The following is a 16440-nucleotide window of genomic DNA, read 5'->3' on the forward strand; positions in this document are numbered from 1 at the left end:
TACGAAATTTGTTAAAGTATTGGACATGCTCTGCTTTGCCTCTACACCAAGTTAAAAACATAACTTTCAAAATGTGCAATTTTAAGAGATTACATCACATGTCATTTGGATGAGAAAATTATGTGGGCAATCATTATACAGCTTGCTTATGAATCAAGCTATTATTCTTAATACACTATACAGCATCAAAGTGGGGACCTTATCCCTCATGGTATGCAATGGGAAAACATTATTACTTGCTCTTGCATGTAGCACCACCACATCGTGCTTCAAGGGCCTTTAATATCGCACATTTACGTGAGACTCAGGATTAGGGCTGTAAATGAATCGAGTAGTTCGTGAGCTCGGCTCGGCTCGGCTCGTTTAGTAAACGAGCCGAGCTCAAGCTCGAGTTTTCTGCTCGTTTAACAAAAACTTGGCTCGTTAAGGGAGACTCGGCTCGATTAAAGAGGCTCGTTTTGGTAAATGACTAAACTAAGCTCGTTAAGGGCTCGGCTTGATAAGGCGCTCAAGTTTTTGGCTCGTTTAATAAACGAGCCGAGCTCAAGCTCGACAAAGTTCAGCTCGGCTCGTTTACAGCCCTACTCAGAATTAAGTGTATGAATATGAACTTTACGTGAATGTGTGTTAGCAGAGACCAATAGAAAACCATGCGGCGGAGAAGCACTGAATAATCACTTGCATTGAGGACAAATAAAATGGTATGGGGGTGCGATTTAGTTGGGTCATAAAAGGTGGGTGGCTTGATATTCTATCTTATCCTTTTACTATATGTTAGGATAGATGTTGTTTTCTATGTTTTCTCATTAGGTTTTTATTAGGCTTTTGGTACGAAACAAAACAAAAGTGTAAGGTTTTCGTGGGTGCTGAAGTATGCAGATTTGGTACAACAATGCCAATTAGTGTAAATATGTCACTAAAGGAGATTGGACCATCTTGTTAATCATTTTGTGCATTCCTTTTTGGCCTACTTCAATATTGGGAATCGTGTGTTCAGTGTCGGCCCCGATATTTGAATTTTCCAAGTCCGGCTCTAAGCTTGGTTGCCCACTCACTATTAAGTTTTTAAAAACAATGAGACATACAAGTCAAAATTTTCTTCTTGGGTACACAATTCTTTTTTTTTTTTTTGGATGCCCAGGCCTGAGGTCCTGTGAGGCTTACCTCAAGGCCGGCTCTAATCAAGTTTTTAAGAGTGTATCAAGAATATTAGTTATGTCAAAAATTATGTTAATCAAATACTGTACATACTAATATATTTTCGGAATGCGTCCATATTGATAAATGAGTTCTGATTCTCGTGTTGAAATCTTCGACTCTCTTTATAGATGAGTTCTGAAAATAAATAAAACAACATTCAATTATCATAAAATTTTGCGTGACTAATAGTTTCGATGAACTCTTTGAAAGTAAACTGTTTCGATTATTAATACGGGCCTTGGAAAATGCCCATAAAAGGTTGAACTGGACCCACACTCTTAATGGACCAAACCAATCGCTAACTTTTGTCCAGTCTCAGTGGACAATCCAGTTGGACCTCAAATTTGAATTTGAATCCATTTCTAGATCCAATTCCAAAGAGTCATCTTGATCATAGTTCTGAATACCGTTTCGGACAGGGTACCGGTTTTTCTACTGGTACGGTACGTATCGGTACCGGTCAAGTACCGGGTACCGTTTCGGATTTACCGCAATTACAATATATATAATAATTATAATTCAAAAAATTCCCCCATACCATGCAATTCATCATAAAACACATATGTATTTGCCTTTTGTCCCACATTGCCTTGTTACAAAACTCTTTTCCATCTTAAATGACTTTGCACACTAGTGAAATTGTGAATGAAGATCCAAGAAAAGGTCTCGCGCGCTCAGGAAAATGGGCCGTGGCCAAAGGCAATTTGGAAAAACTGATTACCGGGTGCGCGTCATGGGTTATTCGCGCGCAGGGGGGTGCAAATCCGGAATTTGAGCCTTGTGCACGTACTATGGTTAAGCCCACGTTTTGCTAAAATTAATTCTGAAACCGGCAACTTTTTTTTATTATACGTTCCAGAAAAAACAATATTATAAAATATAAGCGTTCCAAAAAAAAAAAAACAAAATTTTTTTTTAAAGCGTTCCAGAAAACAGAAAAAAAAAAAAAATATCCGGACGGAATTTCCGGTATCTGTTTTCCGGCCGGTATTTCCCGAAACGGCCGGTACCGACCGGTATTTGGTCCGGAACGGTATTGGGGTGTTAGGGTACCGGTTTTCTTCAAATCCGGTACGTACCGGCCGGTACGGAACGGGATTGACAACTATGATCTTGATCGAATGGATTCCACCCCCCCCTTACCAAAAATTCTTATCTCAGTTATGGTACAAACACCCCCTCACCCCCTCCCTTTTTTTGTTGTTGTACGCATGAGTGTCGAACGGTTAGGCAACCCCGAGAAATTTTTGAGTGCCGAGTGGGTATCACGTGGTGCCCGCTCGGCACATCTGAGTCGTCCATTTCGGTTATAGACGGCTCGGATTTGGAGAGAGAGTGGTGGGGTGAGAGGAAAGAGATGATTTTAATCAAAGCTGTCTAACACACTTTTGGACGGTCCGAATGGGCTGCTCGGGAACCACATGGGCACGGCTACGTGGTATCTACCTGGCACCCAAAAATTTCTTGGCAACCCCCCCAAATAGACCATCTCTAGTCCCAATTAGTAGCTAAAGATAAGTCTAACCTCTGTGTCTAGGCTTATTAACCTTTTTGGTACCCAAAGTATCATTTTGGTCCTCAATAAACGAATTAGAGATATTTATTAGTCCCCCACATTTCAAAATGTGTACCAATGTAGTCCCCCATCACTCACACCGTTAGCCCTAACGTTAAAACAAGGGGCACTCTTGTCTTTTCCCACTCCCAACCCTTATATCCCGCCAAAACCATACACCAACCCCACCCCCACCCCCAACCCCTTTATCCCGCCAAAACCACACACTTATTATATATACATAACTTGTGAAAAACAGCATAGTACACCAACCCCTCTCTCTCTCTCTCTCTCTTCCATGGCTTCTTCTTCCTCTGCAACTACCCAATATGAGTACCCCACTTACATGTGTGGGAATCCAGCCCCCCTTCGAAGTTCGAAGACCATTGCTAATCCAGGAAGACGATTCTTAGGGTGCACCAATTACGAGGTATGAAATAAACCCACAATGTAACGACCTAAATTTTTGACCCTATTTTTATTTATTTAATAATAGTGTTAATATTATTAATAACATTGATAATATTATTATTAGAATTACTTTCTTAATACTTTTTTTTTTCTAAAATACATATATGCATGCATTTATACCACATGCATTTTTTTTCCTCCTACGCACATGCATGTACGCATGCATGTCTCGTACCTCCCTCCCTCCCTCCCTCCTACAGCCTCTCTTCCTCCCACAGCTATCTCTCTCTCTCTAGCCATAACTCCCCATTTTCCTTCCTCTCCAAGAAAAACCAAATTCATTCCCACCTTGTCCAAACTGAAAAATTTCTTCACCACTAAGAAAAATCCGTGTTTAATTCCTTCCTATTCTCTTCATACTCTCTTCTTGACCTTAAACTCAATCCAAATTCGTCCATTCCAAATCCAAAGAACCCAACTTCCATTAATGTAATCTTATCCTTTCTATCCAAAATTTGCCTATAAAAACCCCTCTCCATTGACCACGAACATACCACCATTCCACCCACACTCCTCCAAGTCAGAAATGAGAGAAAACCGTGGGCAAATTGGAGCTCCTATCAATGGAGTTCTAGAGAGAGAAAAGTGGGTTTGTGTTCAAAAACCAACCGAAACCCAAATTGACCGTCCCAATCACTTCCCCCCAACCCCAAACATCAACCAATTCGGTCCCAAGGTTCCCCGATCAAAGAAACCGAGGTCTTCTTCCCCAAAATTCAAGTTTCGTTTTTGAATCAATTCGATCCAATTCAAGGTACTATAATCCTATCCAACTCCTCTCAAGTATACATAAGCATTTTTAGGCCTAACCTGTAACACCCATCCCGGGATATTTAGAGTTTCAATTTAATTTTGAGGTTTGGGGTTTAATTTGTATTTGTTGGATTCTATGAGGGGCCTTGGTGTGATTTACATGGAGAATTGTTATTGGTTTGGAGTATAAGTTGAGAGGAGAGGTGACCACATAGGATTTCTTCCTAAGTGACTAAATAGCCATCAGATTCTTCCCAATTCTGCCGACATAGCGAGAGAGAGAGGGGGAGAGAAAGGGAGGAGGAGGTCACGGCTAAGGGGAGGGAGGAAGGAGAGGTCCGGTTTCGACGATCCAACTCGGTGACAAGTAAGTTCTTGTACTCTAGAAGTGTAATCCATGTTTAATTTCATGTTTGTGTGGCTAGATTCTCCATGGATTGAGTTTTGAAAGGAAATCGACAAAGTTCATGTTTTGGGTCAAATTCGTGGGTTTTGGTAATCTGTCTTTTGGGGGCCCTTCTGCTAGGAATCAATTTTTGGTGTCTTCATAACTGTCAAAGTACGTTTCAATACGAAGATTTCGGTACCAAGATCATGCAAAACCGATAATCACACAATTAGTTATGAATCTTTGAATACTGGCTGTTTGCTGGATGTGCGATTCTGTGCTTGGCTGTCTTCTTTTAACTTTCTGGGCATTGATGAACATTTTGGGTGGCTTTGGGTCTTTTATAGGAGCTGCATATTTAAGTTAAGAAGAGATTGGCGTTGGAATCAAGTAATTTGGTTTAGTATACAATTTTTGGTGAATTTCTAAAGCAGGGTTGGTTGACTGGGGCGAAAATGGTTGCAAATCGGTTTTTCTTTTGATTGTTGGGTTAACCTCCTCTCGTTTCTGAACCTGGGATTTTAACTGAGTGCAGGGCTTGTAGTGGTGCAACTTTTGGTGTTGGTTTCAATATTTTTGGGTTTAAGATGAAAGAGTTATGATTTTTCAATCAATTTTACTTATTCCCGCGTAGAATCTGACAGCACCGACGGACTTTGGTATAATGGCCATAACTCCTAGCTCGGGACTCGAAATGACACACCGTTTGTTTTGTTAGAAACTAGACACATAGAGCTTTCCAACGATACGTCCCATGCGTCATGGGTATGTCCGAGCGATAACAGATTTGCATTTAAAGTTGACCTAAATTCTGCCTTTGCACCAGTTTTTACTGTTATGTTGAAGCTATAATCGTAAGGCCGTAGTTAGGTTACCCGAACTCTGTTTTTGATGTATGACCTATGGATTCAAAGAAGAAGAAGTCTACTTTTCAATGGTTTAAGTGTCGCCCTGGAATTCATGTTGTTTAATTAGATATGGCCAAAATAAGACAGGCTGGTTGTGGTTGTCGTTCCTGTTTTGGGAGTTTTGTTGCGTTGGTCTGTTTGGTTGAGATTGTACACTTGTGGGTCTTTATATTTGATATTTTTGGGTGTGTTGGAGTACCTTGGAGTATGGAAAAGATGTGTGAGGTCTCCCGGGTACGTGGGTACTCCCGGACACCTCTAGAGATTTTGGTGACTTTGTGTAATGTTTGCCCCATTAGCTAGTGTAGAAGGCATGTTATGATTTGTTAGTCTAGCTTTTGGTTTAACATTCCTAGATGTTCATATGCTAATATGGGTTAACTTGTGGCTAGGTAACGAGCCGGTCTTTTAGGAGGTGCCGAAACCGTAAGTTTGGCATACTCCAGTCGAATGAAAGGTGAGTGTGTCTGATATGGTTCTTCTCAATAAGATATTGCTATGGTGGTATGTATATATCTTGCTAATGGTATTTTAGCTTTCAATATGATTATCGATATGTAAATAATGCGGTGGAGGTGATTATATATCAATGATATCATGCTAATCGAGGTTTAGCTATTGATATGGATATATGTGGTCGAAATTGTATATCATGCTATATATTGTTTAGCTAATGGTATGCATGCTTGTTGTATGTTGATTGTACCCGCGAAAGGATTGTGGAGTGAGTCACACCATATCGTGGGCCATGCCGTCTAATTAACGGTGAATGGGAGTGTGGTGTGCGGGACACAATTCCTTGGGTACATGGGATGTGGCAGACGTGCCACTGTATGTTGGTGTTTATACATGTGGTTATACGATTGAGTACTTATGTTGAGTTTCGTGTGATTTACATTCATGCCGTTATTGTTATGTGGTTGTTTATTGAATAATATTGCTATGTTTGGAGAATGTGGTGGTTATGATTATTGATATTCTTTTGGGTATTGTGACATTTTATTGAGCATTTCTATATCTCACACACTCTGGTTTTCCTTTTTGGACTGCCAGGTAGCAGGTGGCTTAGAGTGGGTCCACTACTGGTCAACGCTTTGGAGAGTGCTAGACTAGCGTCGGGTGATGTCTTTGGTTAGATTGTTGCGTAGCTGATTCGTCTAGAAGCTAACCTAAATGTTATGTAATTAATTGGAGAGAGAGATATTTATTATAACTTGAGAGTTGAGGTTTTGGGCGTTGACTTGGTTGTATTTTAAGTGAGAAGTCTTTCGCTAATTTGTATTCTGATTGGTTGTAGAGTGTGGTGTGGTCTATTGTGTGGAATGCCACGTGGCCGCGCTGACTCGGGCCCACTCTGGGTGCCGTTTGCGGGGCGGGGCGTGACATAACCCATAACTCCATGGGGTCCCATGCATCAAAACATGGAAGAAAACAAAAAAAATTCGAAAACTGTGTTCAACCTCACGGCCGGAAGGTTCGGGCTGCAAGGTCTAGAGGAAAGCAGTGGTGGAGGCTTCCACCGCAAGGTTGATCGGGTCAGACATTGTGGCCAGGACCCCAACCGCAAACTCCATTCGGTTTTGATGAAAAAAACATTCGAAACCATTTTGCGACCTTCCAAACCTCATTTTTGACACCCAAACTATTTATCCTAGACTTCTCACACCTCAAGGATCATACCTTGTTAATATCATATTTTTTTAATCTATTTATTAATTATTTAATTATTTTCATTCAAAAGTTTACATACGAAAAATCTTTATGACCTTATAAATCATGTTATTAATATCTGAATAATTTTTTTAGACTCTTTACACTCCTAGGATAAAACCTTGTTAACCTCAATGTATTTTAATTATTATCTAATTATTCTACTTTCGGTAATTCTCGATAGTACCTTTATTTAATATTAATCTCGCGACCATCCGAACTCAATTTTCGACACTCGATCATGTTGCGTAGGACCGTAGGACTCTTATTAAGGTCATGATAATTATTCTAATTTTTTTTATTGTTCGTAATTAGTTGTTAATCTAATTTCTTAAAATACTTATGCAAGCCTATATGTGTTTGTGTGTGTGCGCGCGTGTGTATATAATTTTTTTTTTTATCAAAACTTTTGTTGATAAAAGTTTATTGCTTTATTAATAACATCTTGGCCATACAGGACTAATGGCAACGGCCCATTTATAAAAAGTTATGTGATTGCGTTGCTCGTTATTGTTTTAATTATTATTTTGATTAATTATATATTGTTTCAATACTTGATTTGAATGCTAGATTGAACCCTAAAGACATGGAGTGGTATACGAATAGATTTCATCTAGACGATACTAAGTTAATGGGAAAAATAGTAAAGTGTTGAAGTTGTGAGATTGTGGATTATGATTTGGCCCTGGCTAAGGGTGACCTGCGGGGTCCGCTGATGTTATTGTGGTGACCCTAACGTATGGTACGCCATGGGAAGTTCCAAATGGTAATCGTGCCCTTGCAAGGCCAGCAAGGGGGATTGTCCCATGACACGATCATAGTTAGTGGCTTAGGAATGGTAGCGACCCTAACGTATGGTACGTCATGGGAAGTTCCAAAGGGTAATCGTGCCCCCTGCTATGGTCTTAAATGAATTCATGCTAAGTACATAATTTAGGTGTATTCATTTAGGACCCCGTGTGCAGGACAAGCAAGGGGGGGATTTTCCATGACACGGTCATAGTTAGTGGATATGGGAGGAAAGATCTCGCGGTTGAGATCTTAGATCACACATTAGGCTAATGGATAGTATTAAATCGGTTATGTGTGAAATTTCTGTTCAATTCTTCTGCATCAATATTATTTTGTTTGCTTCCTAGCTGTAAAATAAGAGGGGTAGTTGGGTTGGATTATTCTACTAGGTGATTTATCACTCACGGATACGTCTGTATCTTGGTAAATCAGTTGCTTTGGCGATCAATTTGCCAGAGGGTGCAGGATTCAATGGAGGAGCAGTCGGACATAAGAGAAATACCAGGGATAGAGATCGAGTTCGCTTGGTATATGTATCAAGACTAGAGTCGCTCTGGAGTTGCTTCAATAAAATTTTATTATTTTTATTGCCTCCAAAATTCCTTAGAAAATCGGGGCGTTACAAAATGGTATCAAAGCATAGGTTCAACACTCAGACTTGGGTAGATTGGGTAGACCACATTCTGATAGCGTAGATTCGAGTAGCTAAACGTTTACCGTATGTATTACTTTTCTAAACCACGAGATATCCTACCTAAGTATATCATATAATATTTATTTACCTGTTGCAACGCAGACTCCGAGGAGTTATGAAATCAACGTTGACTTCGATTAGAAGGAAGCGATAAAAGAGCCGTTTCTTTTATAATTGGCTAGCTGATCAAACGAGACAAAGAATCCCAGTACGAAGAAGACAAAGAGACAAATCTCGACAATATAGGAAGAGTACTGTTGAAAGGCTACTCAATAGAGTACCTGTCAAAGAAGAATTTCCTTTCTCTAGGCGGATAATGATCGAAAATAGGATAGGATCAGTGTGAGAATGTTGTTGCATGCACTTCCTTTTGAGAACCAGATATTTAGAAACCCTCAAGACCCTAAACCTAACCTCGTGGAGCAGTCGTTACAAGATTGGCACAAAAGGTCGACGACATCATCCTCTACGGTCATTTTGTCGACCCCACCAGCAAGGACAATACGCATAGTCCTGATTCCAACAACAACGTTGCCTACTTCAACGACAATGCTCACGTGAATCCCAAGTTCAATGCCAACTCAAACCTCAACGCAATATGGAGTATCAACAAGGATGTGCAACTCATACGAGCGACTACCGCTACGACTACACCTACATTCCAACCTCAAGTTCCGTATGCCTCTCGATGGATAGATTATAGTAGAAGGAGTCTTAGGCCTACGTTTGGCTTGTGATTCTAAGGTCACAAAAAGAATTGACTTTGACGTCAATGGTCGGCTAATAGCCACAGTGCTATTGTCAATTGTCATAAGAGAAGAGAAAAATCGTGTTCAGCAAGGGAGGCCTTACTCATTTAAGGGGGGTAGGCAAGACCTTTCTGTACCCAACGCGTACAAAGCAAGGTGGCGTGATAAGCTCTCTGGATGGTTAGTGAGCCTCAAGTTGAAAGAAACGAATCGTATGAAGTTAGGCCTTCCTCGTATCATCTACGAATATAAGGACATGTTCCCTGAGAAATTGCCGAGATTACTGCCACTAAGAGAAATCGATTTCACCATCGAGCTACAACCCGGTACGACCCCAATTTCCATGGCCCCATATCGGATGACTCTAACAGAGCTACGCAAGTTGAAAACGCAACTGCAGGAATTTTTAGGAAATGGTTTTATCCGACCCAGTACCTCACTATGGGGAGCCCCTGCCCTATTTGTCAAGAAGAAAGAAGAGACGCTCCGACTTTGTATCGACTACCGCCAACTCAACAAAAACCACAATAAAAAATCGATACCCTCTACCAAGAATAGACGACTTGTTCGACCAATTGAGACGGTCGACTTGTTTCTCGAAGATTGATCTAAGGTCTGGATATCACTAATTGCGAATTTGAGATTGTAATATACCTAAGACGACGTTCTGCACACGTTACGGACACTACGAGTTCGTAGTCATGCCGTTCGTTCTAACCAATGCTCCTGCAGTTTTCATGTGTCTGATGAACCAGATTTTCGCGCCGTACTTGGACAAATTTGTGGTAGTGTTCATCGATGACATCCTCGTATACTCTCCAACGAAGAAAGAACACAAAGACCACTTGAGAATTGTCCTACAAGTACTTCGAGACAATCATTTGTATGCAAAGGCCAACAATAGCGAATTTTGGATGAAGGAAGTCAAATTCCTAGGGCACGTGGTGTCAGAGAATGGAATCTCAATCGACAAAGACAAGGTAAAAGCAGTCATGGACTGGAAAAGACCTTCAACAGTGTTCGAGATAAGAAGTTTCTTGGGATTAGCCGGTTACTACAGAAGATTCATTCAAGATTTCTCTATCTTGGGAAAACCAATAAATCGACTAACCCAAAAAGGGCGTTAGGTTCGAATGGAATGAAGCAAAATAGAAAGATTGTCGCTTACGGATCTTGCCAATTGAGGCCGCAAAAAAGGAACTATCCAACTCGCAATTTGGAACTGACTGCAGTAATGTTTGCCCTAAAGTCTTGACAGCATTAATTGGGAACATCACCTTCGAGGAACAACCAATGGAGATCAAGGATCATAGCAAGAAGTGTGCCCAAGGACAAAACCATCCAACTTGTCTGAATTCTTTAGCGACATTGAGAAATCGAGAAATCAACTTAGGAACGGGCAGGGCACACCAACTAACCGTGTCTGTTTCCACCAGAAGGTACACCCAATTTCAAGGACGAAATTATTTTTAAGGGGGTAAGGTTGTAACAACCCCGATTTTCAACCCTATTTTTTTTAATAATAGAGTTAATATTATTAATAGCATTGATAATATTATTATTAGAATTACTTTCTTAATAATATTTTTTTCTAAAATACATATATGCATGCATTTATACCACATGCATTTTTTATCCTCCTACGCACATGCATGTACGCATGCATGTCCCGTACCTCCCTCCCTCCCTCCCTCCTATAGCCTCTCTTCCTCCCACAACTCTCTCTTTCTCTCTAGCCATAACTCCCCATTTTCCTTCCTCTCCAAGAAAAACCAAATTCATTCCCCCTTGTCCAAACCGAAAAATTTCTTCACCGCCAAGAAAAATCCGTGTTTAATTCCTTCCTATCCTCTTCATATTCTCTCCCTGACCTTAAACTCAATCCAAATTCGTCCATTCCAAATCCAAAGAACCCAACTTCCATTAATGTGATCTTATCCTTTCTATCCAAAATTTGCCTATAAAAACCCCTCCCCATTGACCACGAACATACCACCATTCCACCCACGCTCCTCCGAGTCAGAAATGAGAGAAAACCATGGGCAAATTGGAGCTCTAATCAATGGAGTTAGAGAGAGAGAAAGTGAAGAGAAAAAAGTGGGTTTGTGTTTAAAAACCAACCGAAACCCAAATTGACCGTCCCAATCACTTCCCCCAACCCCAAGCATCCCCAAACATCATCCAATTCCATCCCAAGGTTCCCCGATCAAAGAAAACCGAGGTCTTCTTCTCCAAAATTCAAGTTTCGTTTTTGAACCAATTCGATCCAATTCGAGGTACTATAATCCTATCCAACTCCTCTCTAAGTATACTTAAGCATTCTTGTTACATCTACCTTTAATTCTTTCATCACTCTGTCTTTGAATGTAGGAATGGTAGTCTTGGATTGGCCCTCAAATCATCCTGGCACTTCCTTGCAATCATGGTTGAAGTTACATTCATATTTGAATATGTTTTAATGCAATTATGCTTGCTAGTATATGTCATCACCTGGTATGTACTCTTTGCCAATACCTTTGTTGCATACACCTCCCACTTACACTCCTCACCTTGACACCTAGCCCTCACCCTTCTTTTGTCATTTTTAACAAGCTTTAAAGGCCTTTGGTTTTTGATTGCATGCTGCTTCACAGCTGCCTTAAAGTCTTATGCTGTGCTAAATAGCTGGCCAACCTTGAATCGAGGATCTTCCATGTCTGTTTCAGGCCTAAAATTCTTGAAGTCATACTTTCTAGTGTGCCCATTTTCCTCATCAGATGAGTTGGAAAAACTGTTGTTTGAATCATACTTGGAATCCCCATCACTTAAGATCCCATCTTGACACACCTTTGGCCCTTTGGAGATCTCATTAGGTACACCAACAAATTCTTCCTTATCAATGGAGGCCTCATACAATTCATCATCATTAGTTTCTATGTATGAGTGGTCACTATAGTACATAACATTAGATGAGTCATTGTCTGATGAAATAACCCTATCTTCCTCAAATTCCAATATATCTGTGGCATGAAACCCTAAATCCCAAAATGCAACATGTTCTGGCCCATTGCCAATGTCCTCATTTAAGTTAACATAATCTGATTCAATCCCAAAGTCAATGTCAACCCCAACACTAGGGTCCATAAGCAGAAGCTCCTAAAACCCAAGCTCAGTCTCTACATCAATAGGCCCACACCCAGTCTCTACATTAATAGGCCCAACATTATGCTCTATTTCTAAGGTTAGGTCACATACTTCAACTTCAGACAGCTTTTTCAGATTTGGGTCACTCTGATGGGCTGCAATTACATTGGAACTACCCACCTAACTCTCAAGTAAAGTCTCTCCTCCTTCACGGTCCAAGTAAACTTTAGCAACCATATACTTATGCAAAAAATTCGTCATTTCCAATACCTATTTATCAGTACTAAAAGGCACAAGCCCTTTGTCTAAACTAAAACCAGATTTCTTATAGTAAAAGGCCACATGGCCAGAATACCCAAGCTCCTGGGCCAAGGCCTCCATTTCCAACATTGATATGTAATTTGGGTTTAGTTTATGAAATCTGTCAATCTTACCCCCGGTGTAAAGTTTCATGGGTCTAACACTAAACCTACCCCCATAATGCACTTCCAGTGAATATAGAGAAGGGTCTGAATTACCCTGTGCAAAAAAGTCAAGGGATATATGCATAGTCAAAAGACACAGCTTTTAGGACCACATCCAGTGAAAAAAGTAAAGAAAAATGGCCACAATGCAATAAAAAAAAACCCTTCTTTTACTCTACACTACATAGATTCTCTGAAAGCAAAAAATTCGAAAACTCACATGGTTATCCAAACACATTTTAATACTTGTATGATATCTATTATACACACACACACACACACACACGAAATCAACACAAATGGAGCCAAAACCCATGCAAACGAACCAAACCTTTCAAAATAAGAGAGAAAAGACCAATTTTTGTACCTTTGCCAACTCCATTGTCCATGATCAATCTCGGATTGTTCATCTCTTAGTCGATTTTGGGTTGAGACCTATTTTCGATGCTTTTCTAAAATGGGGGAGTTGAATAGGATTTTGATTTGATAAAGTGCCTCCTCCGTTTGGTTCACAAAAAGGATTAAGGGTTGGGTGATTAAAAAAGAAAAAAGGGTTGGGAGTGGGAAAAGACAAGAGTGCCCCCTGTTTTAATGTTAGGGCTAATGGTGTGAGTGGTAGGGGACTACATTGGTACACATTTTGAAACGTGGGGGACTAAATGTCTCTAATTCGTTTATTGGAGACCAAAATGAGATGAAATTGATACTTTGAGGACCAAAAAGGTTAATAAGCATCTGTGTCTAAATAAAGGTTACGTGTTGTACACAAATTTCTTCCCAATATTACAAGAGTATGTTAGTGTTCAATAAAAGCATATGTTAGTGCTTGATTCATAATGTAATTGTTAGGACTATGGGCCACGGTCTCTCTGTGTTGACAAATCCCAAGACAAAAATACATATTTAATTGTATCCCTATTAATTGAGTTGTAATTTCTTTTTCATTTTAATTCTAGAGTATCTATTTAGGAAGTGGAAGGAAATCAAATCTTTTGTATTTGATAGGTTGAGTCTTTAGGTAATGAGAGTGGAAGACTATCGAGAAGACCAAGGCAAGAGGATTTCAGCAATGATAAGCACCCAAGATTGTATAATCTTGGTGCTTAAAGTCCTCTAATTTGTAGCGTTTCAATCCTTAAGTTATCGTTTTTAGTCCATTTTGCACGTAAGGTTATTTTTTTTAGTTTCAGGTTAAACGTTGAATTAAGGCAATTTTTTATCGTCAAAGATCGCTTTCGGAAACATCCGAGCACTGAAGGCTGTGTGGCGTCTTCCCACCAAGTCCTGTCGGGTGATTAATTGAGTGGCGAGAGGGCGTCGGGTCATTGTCGGGTTGTTCAGACCAAGGCAAGGCCAAAAGCAAAGTTCTGCCAACCTTGAACCGGTACTGGGAGTTGGCCAATACTGGTTCAACCTGCAGAAAAATTCACGTTTTTGCTACTTTTTCAACCTTCCACTTTTGGGATATTTTCTACTTTTGGCTACTTTTAGGATATTTTTGAGATACTTTGTGGGAGAGAAGAGGCCACCTTGTATAAATAGGGTCACCCTCTCTTTTCTTTATCTCTATCATTCAATACAACTTTAAGTTTTTTAAGTTTTTAGAACTCCATTAAAAGCTACCAAGCTTTTGTGTTAATTCCGTCAAGAACTCCTTAAGGAATTTGTTGTTTGTTAATTTCTCATTTATTAAAGTTGCTTGTACGAATTAGATCCTTACTAATATCAAATTTATTTTCATTTTCATCGGTTAAATATGTTCATCATTTCTAGCATGAATTCTAGTCTTTTCAATATGTGTGAGTAGTTGTTTGGCTAAGTCTCGGGGTAATCTTTCCCGAGGATTTAGGTGGTTATTTGGTTCTCAAAACTTTGGGCTTAAAAGCATGGTTTTTGGAATAGGGCTTAACTTGCATTTTTGGTCTAAACTAGGGGTGCTAACTCCTTGGTAAGGAGCTCAGTCAAGCGGTCTTGGCAAGCAGCTTACCAAGGGCTCGTGGCCTCCTATGTGTTCAATTAATTTGTTAAACAAGTTGGTTCACCTCTGTTTAATCACATCTTTCAATAACCGTAGTCATTAAAGTTAAATCCTCCAGGCGTGAGCACGCGGTCGTGGCTCTCGTTTGAGTTATATTTGAGAACCGGTAACGGCCTTTGTCAAGGGATAAACGATCCCTAGACTTGCCTCTTTTAGTTCATAAAGCGCAATTCTAGTCTTTTTATTAGCATTTCTACTGTTTAAAGCAAAACCTAGTTGGCCGTCTTAAACGCCGAATTCACCATATAAAACCTACAATCCGATTAAGCTATCTCTGAATCCCTGTGGTATGATCCCGGTCTTACCGGTTTATTATGCTACCGACGATCTAGCCCTACGCTTGGGGTTTTCCAACCTTATTTGAAGGCGAGGTTTACGGAGCGAAGCATGCATATAGGAGCCATATTTGGAAAGGCAATTACAAGGATAAAGTCGGTCCATATAAATACATGTTTTCATTTATTATTTCTTTGACCTATATACGTGAGAGCAGTTGAAATACATGTTTCTGTGAGGAGAAACATTTTCATTATTGAATCTTGGAGTTTCAAATCAATTGTTCAAGCTACCATAAAACTCCAAGAGGTGTTCTCAATTTTATCTCAACAAACTTATAGTTGTTTTTCGGTAGATTTCGAGAGGCAAACGGAAGACTTGTGAATTCAAGGCAGCGGCAGTCAAGCACTGGGTGTGGTGAACGTGGATTCGACATGTAGGTCTTAGGCTCGATTGTGAGGATTTAAATCGTATGGTAAGATTACTTGTAACTACACAATGTTTATAGCGTTTGATTCCTTCCCGTGGTTTTTTCTCGTTTAGGGCTTTCCATGTATATCTGGTGTTATTCTGTTTATTTCTTTCATTTGTGTGATTTGTTTAGTTATTGATTGGTGAATCATTGATCGAGATTTAAAAATAGCAAATCTATAAACCTAGGCGAGCTAGAATTTTTCAATTAGTATCAGAACGGGTCGCTCGTAATATTAGGGTTTATTCCTAGAGTGGATCCTTAATTTTATTTTTTAAAAAAATTTGCTATTATGGATTCACCAAGAGAAGGCAATTTTAAAATCAAACCTCCGATTTCTGATAGCTCTTAATATGTAGCATGTGCTTCTTCTATATTTTTCTATGCGAATAGCGTTAAATCTGGTAGTGAGAGTACAAGTAATATTTTTTTGTGAGGTTGAGACTAACCAAACTAGTGATGGAGAGGACAAATACGATATGGAAGCTATGACTTTATTTACAAAAAAATTTAAACGTTCTTTTAAAAAAATACTAATATAAGTTTAGCCACAGAGCTAAAACAATGTGAGAAAGAAAAAATTGATGTGTTCAATGAATTTGATGTGCTTAACATATAAACCGTGAAAATGATATGCATAACCTTTTTGAGACTAACAAGCTTCTTGAATCAAAGGTAGCAAAATTGCAAGTTGAACTTGACAAGGCCAATACTACTTTTAAGAAATTGAATACAAGTTCACAAAATTTAGATGAAGTTTTGTCATCTCAAAAAGTGGCATCGGATAGAGGTGGACTTGGATATGAAGTAGAAGGATCTTTAAAGTCAAAGGCGGGAGGAAAAATGA

Source organism: Rhododendron vialii, chromosome 11a (genome assembly GCF_030253575.1).
Source record: "Rhododendron vialii isolate Sample 1 chromosome 11a, ASM3025357v1".
NCBI classification, from domain to species: domain Eukaryota; kingdom Viridiplantae; phylum Streptophyta; class Magnoliopsida; order Ericales; family Ericaceae; genus Rhododendron; species Rhododendron vialii.